We start from the raw sequence: 10,693 nt of genomic DNA on the forward strand, positions 1-10,693 counted from the left end.
TTCTGCAAAAATAAAATAAAATAAAGCAAAGTAAAATTAAAAAAATAAAATAAAATAAGAAAATCGTCTCACTTGGCCCTCACTCATGGTGAGCATCAGAATCACTCAGGGAGCTTGTTAAACATACAGACTCTCACACTGGGAAATTTCCATGAGGCCTGAAAATCTGCATTTAAAATGAGAACTCAGGATGGTTCTTGAATTACAGTTTGAAAATTACTGACCCACTCCCTCACTTATACATGATGAAACTGAGCCTGAGAGGCTAAATAACTTACCCAAGGCCACGTAGCTAGATAATGACAAGTGTAGAACTGAGATGGCTAACTCCCAGCTCTGTGCTCTTACCACCCTGTGACCCTGCCTATTTGGACTGCCCTCTCCCTGGATTCCTATAACAGGAGCTGTCATCTCTCTAGTCCTCCTATGAAGAGAAGTTCACAGACAGCAGTACCTACAGGTGCCATAGACCAGAAGGAAGTTGTCAATGTAAAGTAATGAATTTTTGTAATGAATAGTAGAAGAAAGGCTGTTACCATAAGGGGAGTACAAACTATACAAGCACCAATGGAACATTAAGGCAAAATGTCAAGAGCTTGGTGAGATAGACAAAGACTACTATGAAATGGCAAGTTTACTTATTTTACTCAATGTGACTAAAATCATCAATAAATTTTCTTTACTCAGCATTATATTTTTTATATTTGCCATCTCAATAAATGTATAATAAAAATATTTGATAGCTAATAATTAAGTGTAACTAAATCTGATAAGTGAATATCAGAGAGTCTATACCTTGAATTTAGCTTATCTTTCTAAATTTCAGTTTATTCTGTGAAAATATGTACTATGCTAAACCTACCCACTATTCAGAATTATCCTGAGTACAGCAACATTAGATGAATAGGGTCTCATGCTGTCCTAGCACATGGTAGATACTCAGTAAATGTTACAAAATTTTAAAAATATTGTATGGTGGAAGAATCAGAGAGATTACCATTACATACATACCAAAGTAGAATTGTTGATACTTCCCATCGCTAGAGTGCTGTAGAAATTACGAAACATGACAGATCAAAGATGTAAGAAAGATTTAGGAGATTTAAGAGGACACTTATGTATAATAACAGGGATGGAACCAATGGAATACAATGTCAAACAAAAGAAGCCAGAGGCAGTAACATAAACGCTATGATTGTAAACATTAAAAACAAACAGGCATTGACTAAACTATATTTCAGGGAATGCATAGTTAGGAGGCAAAACTACAAAGCAAAGCAAGGAATTAATGAAAACACCAGGATAGTGCTTCCCTCTAAAAGGTGCAGAGGGAGTTGCCATGAGGAAAGATGCATGAGGGATTTCTAGAGTGATGGCCATGTTCTATTTTTTTGACCTAGGTGGCGTTTACATTAGTATCCCCTTAAACATAATTATTTACTTTTGTGTTTTATGTATTTCTATGTATGTATGTTATATGTCACAATAAAAATTTTTTAAGGTTTTTAAAGAGGCAAATTTAGTAGGTAAAGCTAAAAGGAGACACTAGACATTCTTATTAGACATTTGAGTTGTCTCTCCACATGAACTACTAAAATAATAGAGTACAGCTGTGCAGCAGGTTCATGTAAATATTTATCTGTGTCCTGACCCAGAGGACTCACCCTGGAGGTGTTGTTATGTTTAACTGGAAGGCATTTGAACACAGGTTGCCAGGATGCATTCAACACTAAACATATATCCAATCTAATTCCATATGACTTACTCATGAGTGCTGACTATATTCAAAATCTTCAGTCTTAAAAATAGTCACGTTTGCTTATTCCAACAATGCTTTCAGCCATAGTTTCTATGGTTCCCAACTCCACATGGAGAAATAATATATGCCCTAAAGGGTAAGATGACTAATTTTCTGAGATTCACAAGGACAAAAGTTGTCATTTTGTGACTTTGGCTAAACACATCTACAGCAAAATAAATGCAGGATGTTTTCAGAAACTAAACTAAGACGTTAACCAGAACATTAGAAGATGAAAATATAGTCAATGGCCATGGTTTATCATTTCATTATTTAAATTGACTAATACTATCTGACATCTAGATAAAACTGTTTGGGATGAGATACCCATGTTTGTTTTATCATTTGTTTTAAGTTACATAATAGCTAGAAACTTGAAACAAAACCAACTTGGTCTCAGAGTTAGTGACAACTGCTTCCATGCAACTGAATTTAAATGTTTCTAATTTCCTGTGGTTTATTATTTGGAGCCAGAAAATGGACCTAACTTAATAATATGCTACTTCAAAATCAATTAACTGGATTTGCTTTAATGAAATTTATCATACAAACAAAACCGTACAATTTATATGCACAACTTAAAGAATGATAATAAATACCCATGTGCCCACCACAAAACTTAAGAAATAGAATACAACAAAATCTTTGTTTCCCTTTCTCCCCCATAAAAGATAAAAACTATTCTGAATTTTACAAATATCACTCCATGCTTCTCTCTGCAGTTTTTTTTTTTGCCACATGTATGCTGTATATACAATTATGCATACTGTTTAGCTATACATGTTTTAAGCATTATATAAATAGAATCATGTGGTAGGATGAAAACTCAATAAATTTTATTTATTCAGCATTATATTTTTTAGATTTACCATGTCAATAAATATATATGTACTTTATTTTCAATGTTTTATATTCAATTGTATGAATATATACCATAAAGTACCCATTCTTATATTCATACAGAAGGCATTTGGTTTGTTTCCAGTTTGAGTTTTTCTTTTTTTTCCTATTACAAAACAACAACAATGCTATAAACATTCTTAGACATGTTCTTGGTGCCCAAGTGCAAAAGTTTCTTATGAGTGACTATCTAGGAGTGGAATTCCTAGATCATAGGTATGCATATCTTTAAGGTCAGCAGATATACCAAAATGTTTTTCCAAAGTGGTTGTGCAAGTTTACATTCTTGAGGGTTTGAGTTTACTTTTCATTAAATCTATTCATTTACAAACAAAGCAACAATATTAACTTTCCCTTGTAGATTCTTGTGGTTACAAGTATTAGAAGCAAACCCTAAAAGGAGAAATTAATTGGCTCACATAACCAAACTGTAAGAAGGGTAAAGGTAGAGTTGGCTTTGCATGTGATTGGAAGCAGAAATTTGGATTTCAACAGGACTCCTCTAACTCTCATTTCCACTTCTCAGTGAATATGTTATTCTCATTTCTCTCAGAACATTTCTCCACCAAGGAAGGGACATTGTTACTGATGCATGGGGACACTTGTACCTCAATGTTTATAGCAACACTCTCAACAATAGCCAAATTATGGAAAGACCCTAAATGTCCATCAACTGATGAATCGATAAAGAAATTGTGGTTTATATACACAATGGAGTACTACGTGGCAATGAGAAAGAATGAAATATGGCCCTTAGTAGCAACATGGATGGAACTGGAGAGTGTTATGCTAAGTGAAATAAGCCATACAGAGAAAGACAGATACCATATGGTTTCACTCTTATGTGGATCCTGAGAAACTTAACAGAAACCCATGGGGGAGGGGAAGGAAAGGAAGGGACATTGTTTCTGTAGATCCAGATTCACTTCCTTCCAATTTCTTCTCAGCTCCAGGTTGAAAATCCTGACAAAAATCTCTGACTGGATCAGCCTGAGTTACAAGCCCATACCTTAAATTAATAATCACTGTGACCAGTAGGTGATGCACTCTGATTAGGTCACATGACCATTTCTGTGTCCAGAGGATTAGGGACTTTGTTGCCAGATAAGAGGGAAGAGAAAAATGAGCAGATAACAAATATATGCACTAGTGTGAGCAAAACCAGTAAAGAATTATTATAACTGGGATTGTGGCTAAATGAAATAAACCTTCTACCTCAGTCTCACATGAATAAAAATTATCCTTTTTACACCCTAGAAACCAGAGGACACAGAGAATATCACACCTGAGAACTTCGACTCTTCCACCATTAGAAGGTCAGGTAAGACACACTTCTCTTTCCGCTTCCCTGTGGAGGAGCCACAGGTAGGAGAGGTGAGAACAGAAGATACCTCAGAACTTGAGCATATCCTCCTTGAGACTGAACTTGACCCAAAAGGACTGTTGAGGCTATAGAGCTAGAGAAAGTTTTAAATGTCATAACATTTTTTTCTTAACAATATTTTCTTAACAGTTTTTTTCTACTAATCAGAAGTTAGAGAGGTGCTAGGGTGGCTCAGTCCATTAAGTGTCCGACTCTTGGTTTTGGCTTGGGCCATAATGTCAGAGGTCGTGGGTTCAAGCCCCCACACTGGGCTCTGTGCTGAGATTGTGAAGCCTGCTTGGGATTCTTTCTCTCCATCTCTCCCTGCCCCTCCCCAGCATGTGTGCTCTCTCTCTCTCTCAAAATAAATAAACTTTTTTTAAAAAAGAGGCTGGAAGCTTTGAAAAGGGTCAGAATTGTTATAGACAGAAACAAATAACATATGTCCAACAATTGACCTGTGAAATAACACTGTATGCCTTCTAAATTCCTACTTTGTTCTTCCGGCTTATGCAGTGCCGACATAACCTCCTCTCAGCCCCTCCTGGCTGCAGGCTCCCATGTCTCCACTTGGTCCCCTCCCTGCCTCAGCTTTGGGGTCATAGAGCCTTGCCACCAGGATGCCATGTAGAGTCAGCATCCATGCCACCTGGAATGAAAAAACAGGTATATCTGATGCTGTCAGGCCCAGCTAATATTCCCTCACACTTATCATTTCTGTGTACACCAGCCTGACTTTCATATCCCAATGCCTTCATTTCCCTGACTAAAGGTTTTCTGTGGCCAGCAGTGTGAACTCACACTATAGTTTTCACATGCCGAGGAATTAATGCCCTTTGGAAGCAGCCCTCAGCTAATGACTGTCTGGTAGACAGTAGATAGATACTTTAGCTCCTTAACCTTAGGTGTGGGATAACCTGAAGTATGAGCTCAAAATTATTCCCCAGTGTCCCCCAGCAGGATTAGACTCTGTCCACAGCAGGAACTTGTTTGATAGCACAACTGTGAGATAATAGAACAAAATGTGTACTGGCCTCTGCTCCCCAATTCCTGTCACAACACTCCCAAAACTTGTGTAATTTCCTAAGTGCTGAGAGCACTAGCAACATTTTTGTTCTAATATTTGGGCTTTGACTCCACTTCCTGAACAGAGCTCCTAAAAACCTTTGTAATTTCCTGGGTGATAGGGGTGCCTTTGTTCTAATGAGGTGACTCTGGGCTCCTGGATAGCTCCTAAATGAAGGCTGGTCACCGGAAAGAATAAGCCATGATTAGAAGCTTGGAATTTTCAGTCCCACCTCCTATTCTCTTGAGGAGAGAGAGGGACTAGAAATGGAGTTAATGATTGATCATGCCTATGTAGGGAATACCTATGTAGGGAAGCCTCCACAAAATCCCAATAGTGAGAGGTTCAGGGAGCTTCCCAGTGAGTGAACACATCTACACTGGGAGGGTAAAACACCACAAATCCCTGAAACAGAACCTCCTGTGCTCAGGACCCTCCCAGATCTCATCCTGTGCACCTCTCCCTCTTGCTGTTCATCTGTATCCTTTATCATATCCTTTAATAAACTGGCATATGTAAGCAAGTGTTTCCCTGAGCTCTGTGAGCCACTCTAGCAAATTAATTGAACCTGAGGAGGGGGTCATGAGAATCCCCAATTTGTATCCAAATCAGACAGAAGTTGTGGGTAATCTGGGGATCTACGACTTGTAACTGGCATCTAAAGTAAAGTGACAGTAGTACTGTGGGACTGAGCCCTTAACCTGTGGGCTCTGACGCTGTCTCCAGGTAGAGAGTGTCAGAAATTAGCTAAATTGTAGGATACCCAGTTGATGTCATGGGGAATTGTTTGGTGCCTGGAAAACCTCCCACACATTTGGAGACCAGAAGTATCATAAGTGAAGTGTTTTGCATGAGTAGTAAAGAGATACACAGGAGAGGGGAGAACTGGGGCTTTCCCTATAAAGGAAGAAGACTACTGAGTACTGCTCACACAACACTTTTATTGGCTTTCTTCTCTTTCGTTTAATTTCTCCAGTAACCTATTGGTGTTTCCTAGAAATACATCTCAAGTAAAGCCTCCTGTACCCAAATCCTTTCCTTGGGTCAGCCTCTGGAGGGCCACAAATTAAGTCAACAGGGAAACTAAACTTAAGAGCCTCTAAATACATGATCCCGTTGTGTTTAAGTTGGCGCAGATTGCCACAGGGGAGTCTGGAAGGTAAGCTTCTCTCATAATCCTAAGTAGGAGACAAAAGCAAGAGCCCATACCCCCCCACCCTTATTATTACCCTCATGTAATTAATGCATGCAAAATTAGGACACATGTTTCACTAATCTCTTCCCTCACGCCTCCCCTCTCTCCCCTTCTTTCCATGCTGGAAAACAGGCAACCTTTTTGATGTTCCCTATACCATATATTCCTTCTACTATCAGAAAGCAAGCTTCCTGCTTATAGATCATAAAAATTTTCACTATCATTGGCTAAGAGGTATCCTTTCTATACTACATGAGAAACCTATGTGCCAAATTATCCAGATTCAGCTCTTGGTATGTTAAAGGGGAAGATTAAGGAATTTACAAAATTCTCTCTCAACGCTTGTTATATACAATTATTTTTTTTAATTTTAGGAGCTATCACCTGTTTTTATCTTTCATTCTTTCTGGAACATCCATTTCCCTGGTAGAAACATAGATACTGAAGAAAAAATACAGAGAAAAGAAACAAAAGTCAAATAAAGAACACAGAATTTCAGGACCTTGCCTAGGAAAAAAGGTCAATGTCAAACAAATAGTTCTCCCAAGATTCAAAGAATCTTGGAATATATATTTAGCTTATATTGTTCAAAGTTCTTAGATTTTCCCATCCGCAGTTCTTCAGTTTCCAGTGTGTTACTTCCTGTTATGATATTATTCAAAGTAGTTTATTTTTTATTGTTGTTTTTCAAAGAGAGGCAGGCTGACCAGTGGTGACTTCCTAAAATTTGCCCTTCTTAAAAAAAAAAAAAGAAGAGAGAGCCTGAAAGACTAACAAGAGATCAAAAAAGAGATGAAGAGAACAGAGCTGAGAAGTGTATTTATGGAGTTCAGGTCAGGGATGAATAAAAGAATAAAATGAAACTATTACAGAGGTGAACTTGTCGTTAGAATCAACAAAAGGTAAAATAGATATGGATAAAAATATAGTCAGGGACAAAGAAGACATGCTTGAGGAAATATCAAAATGAAATAGAAAAGAACAAAGACATAAAATTATAAGAAAGAAGATGACAAATATGGACAACATACAAATAATCACTGTTCTGAAAGAGAACACATGGAATGCTAAAAAATTCAAATACATATGGGTATGCCTTGTTTTATTGAGCTTCACCTTAATATGTGCTTTGCAGATATTGCATTTTTTACAAATTAAAGGCCTCTGGCAACCCAGAGGCTGGGTCACCTTTAAAGGGCTAGGATAGAAGGGTTAGGCCTTGGCCACCATAATGCAATGTGGTTCCACATTCTGCCCAGATTGGCATCATAGCTGTGTGCTTGATCATCCCCAGCATAGCCACTGCGCATATCCAAGGCTCACTAAAGGGGACAAGGGAAAAAGTGTTGCCCATTATTCATATGAGTAGAGTTTAATGGAAAGAGGCTCATGTGTGGAGTTTATCATTACTATGTATCAAAGGGTTTGGAGAACATTGATTAAGGAAGCATTTTCCTGATTGAAGAAAAATAACTCAGTTATGTTCATCTACCCCTTCTAGAAGGTTATGCACTGAATTAATGTAGTGCATAGTAAAAACAACAAAAAAGTAAAAAAAAAAAAAAAAAAAGTGTTCTGGCAACCCTGAGTTGAACAAGTCTGTCAGTGCCATTTTCCCAACAGTATCTGCTCTCCTCCCTGCATCACATTTTGGTGATTCTCTAAATATATCAAACTTTTTCATTCTTATATTTGTTACAGTGACCCGTGATCACTAATTTCAACTTACTGAAACAGCTCAGAAGATGGTTGTCATTTTTCAGCAATAAAGTATTTTTTAAGTTTATTTATTTATTTTGAGAGAGACATAAACAGCACAAGTGGGGAGGAACAGAGAGAGGGAACTCAGTGCACAGAGCCCGTCAAGGAGCTTGAACTCATGAAACCATGAGACCGTGACCTAAGCCAAAACCAAGAGTTGGATGCCTAACTGACTGAGCCACCCAGGTGCCCCAACAATAAAGTATTTTTAATTAAGCTATGTGCACTGTTTGTTTAGTGCAATAATGCTATTGCACACCTAGTGGACTACAGTACAGTGTAAACACAACTTTTATGGCTTTATGTGATGGTCTGGAACTGAACGTGTAATTTCTCCGAGGTATGCCTGTAATTGAATAAATATCCCTGAAGTAAAGATTTGAATTTCTGTTTTACAAAGACTTGGCTTAGCCAATACCCCAGAAAATTTGATTATGGTTTATTAATCAGACATATCCTAGAAAAGGGATCTGGGGTAGGGAGTTGTAGAAAGTTACACAGGCAAGAAATAAGAAGTGCATGAACCACATCAGCTAAAATAAGAAAGAAGAGAAGTAAATGAATTCAGGAGGTATTTAGGATCTTGACATGCTAGAGATCAGCATAGTATGGTTGTTAAAAGGCCAGCTCTATAATAAAACTTCCTGAGTTTAGATCCCAGCTTTATTTCTTGTATTATCCTGTGACCTCAGCAAGTTATTTTGCCTCTCTGTGCCTCAGTTTTCTGACCTTTAAAATGGAGATAATAGTAGCCACCTATAATAGGGTAACTCTGAAGATTAAATGAGAGGACACATTAGAAAAATGTGAATTAGAAATTTTTAAAAAATAGAAAAAAAGAGGACACTCTTAGCAAAATGACTGGCCCATATTAAGTACTATTAATTATTATTAAATTCAATAGAGATTGGTAATTTTCTGAAGGTGGGAGAGTCAGAGAGAGAGAAGATGAAGATATGCCTAGGTTTCAAGATTAGACAATCATAGCACCATCCCAATCATCCACAAGGAGAAAACAGAAAAGATTATACAAATTTTCTTAGTTAGAAAGGATCCATTCTGAACATTTTAATATTGAGGTGTCTTTTGGCATTTAGGTCAAGGTGTTCTGTGGATATCAAGAGCTCAGGAGAGCAGTCAGGGCTAAAGGCAGATGTTGATATCTTTAATGTGAGCTTGAAGACATGGATGTGGGTAAGATCTCCTTTCTGATGCACAAAATGAGAGAAGAAAAGGAGGAGAGCTGAACCTGTAGAATATCCTCATTATGGCAGAGCAGAGAACTGAGGTTCATGACAAGTGACCAGTGGAAAATAAAGAGGAGGAGAAGGATAAACGATTGAGCAAAAGGCATGAGGACTTCGGAGAGCCTGTGGGCAGGAGCACGGATGAGCAGCCTAGCTTTCGTCAATAGGAGGATACTCTTTCTACTGTAAGAGAAAGAAAACTGTAATGATGTATGTGGAAGCAGATAAGTTTGTAGGTGGCCGTTAGTAAAGCTGAAGGGTTCCTCACCAGTGCTTTGGTTTTGTCTGTAAAGTAAGAGAAAGTCCATCTGTAGCCAAATACAGGAAGGTGGTGCAGAGCAAGGTTAAGAATAAGTGATGATAGGAGAGTGGCCAGAGATGCCCCTCCCCCTCCCCTAAGAGAAGACCACAGTGAGGACACAGCAGACACTGAATGAAAAGCATGAATTAGAGTATTGCATATCGAAAAAAAATTTGCAGGATTTTTCCCCCTGAAGCTTTTCCAGTGTTCTGAACACAGAAACAAGATGGTTAGTTAGATCCAGGATGGAGAATTTGAGGTAAGATGTGGCCTGCAAGGTTTATAACATGGCTGCTTTTGCCATAAAACAAAGTAGGAAATAATTAAATTTGTTCCATTTCAAGATTCACCTGGGAGGATAGTGTTGGCTTATGGTATAGAATACCTGTACCCTGCTTCAAGAGCCTATTATCTATGGAAAGGACTTTAATCCTGTAATAAAATCTCTCATAGCATACAATGAACAGTATTTCCTAGAATTTTTAAAAACTAATAAGAAGGAAGTTTGAATATGCTGAGTAACGTGCAAGCCGGTTATTGGAAAAGGAAAGCATAGTTGAAAGATTATTGTTTAAATGCCCCTTCAGCTATCTGAAAGATTCCATTTTATATAACAAGTTCTATAAAGCACAAGGCTTAGTCAGAGAAACATCAGTCTCATACCTGACTTTTCATACTTAGTATAAAAGTCTGGGGAATTTTTTTATCCTCCATCCGATTATGGTTTGAAATTGTACTTCCAGAAAAACAGGCATTTTAGAATCAATTACTTCAAGCAGTACATGTAGATAAATGCATTTTTAGTTCAATTTTAGCATTCAGTAGTTTGTAGCAAATTGTTTTGAGTGTAAATACGCAATCCCTTCTTTGATCATTTCAAGATATAATTTATTAACTACCTCAAACTTTGTTCACAAAACAGCATCATGGTGTAAGATTGTTAGGGAAGCTTGGCAACAAGTAGAATCTATTCTTGCCTTTTTTCCAAAGGGTCAGTTGTCAATATAAAAAATATGTCGAAGAAAAGGTCAATCAATGAGGGACAAGGCAACGTATTGAAGG

General features: G+C 37.7%; 1 pseudogene; it reads left to right on the top strand.

Annotated features, from left to right (window-relative positions):
• The first annotated feature begins 7,558 nt into the window (after positions 1-7,558).
• On the top strand, positions 7,559-7,765 carry LOC125165193 (NADH dehydrogenase [ubiquinone] 1 alpha subcomplex subunit 1-like; annotated as a pseudogene).
• The last annotated feature ends 2,928 nt before the right edge of the window (positions 7,766-10,693 follow it).

The sequence above is a fragment of the Prionailurus viverrinus genome, chromosome B2 (genome assembly GCF_022837055.1).
Source record: "Prionailurus viverrinus isolate Anna chromosome B2, UM_Priviv_1.0, whole genome shotgun sequence".
NCBI lineage: Eukaryota > Metazoa > Chordata > Mammalia > Carnivora > Felidae > Prionailurus > Prionailurus viverrinus.